The 259-nt window shown below is 44.0% G+C and overlaps 1 protein-coding gene across 5 annotated transcripts in view; it reads left to right on the top strand.

Moving 5' to 3' along the window:
- The window catches only part of camsap1a (calmodulin regulated spectrin-associated protein 1a), a gene marked incomplete at its 3' end in the record, with an annotated part of 22,464 nt that overhangs the window by 11,893 nt on the left and 10,312 nt on the right, over positions 1-259 (top strand).

The following is a 259-nucleotide window of genomic DNA, read 5'->3' as shown; positions in this document are numbered from 1 at the left end:
AGAAAGATTTCTGGCTCCCAGGTGTCTTTTATACAAGTAACGAGCTCAGATTAGGAGCACATTCTTAAAAGGAGTGCTCCTAATCTCAGTTTGTTACCTGCATAAAAGCCACCTGTCCACAGAAGCAATCAATCAATCAGATTCCAAACTCTCCACCATGGCCAAGAACAAAGAACACTCCAAGGATGTCAAGGACAAGATTGTAGACCTACACAAGTCTGGAACAGGCTACAAGACCATTGCCAAGCAGCTTGGTGAG

Source organism: Etheostoma spectabile, chromosome 16 (genome assembly GCF_008692095.1).
Source record: "Etheostoma spectabile isolate EspeVRDwgs_2016 chromosome 16, UIUC_Espe_1.0, whole genome shotgun sequence".
In the NCBI taxonomy this organism is placed as follows: domain Eukaryota; kingdom Metazoa; phylum Chordata; class Actinopteri; order Perciformes; family Percidae; genus Etheostoma; species Etheostoma spectabile.
This window is presented reverse-complemented; position numbering and strand designations above follow the sequence as displayed.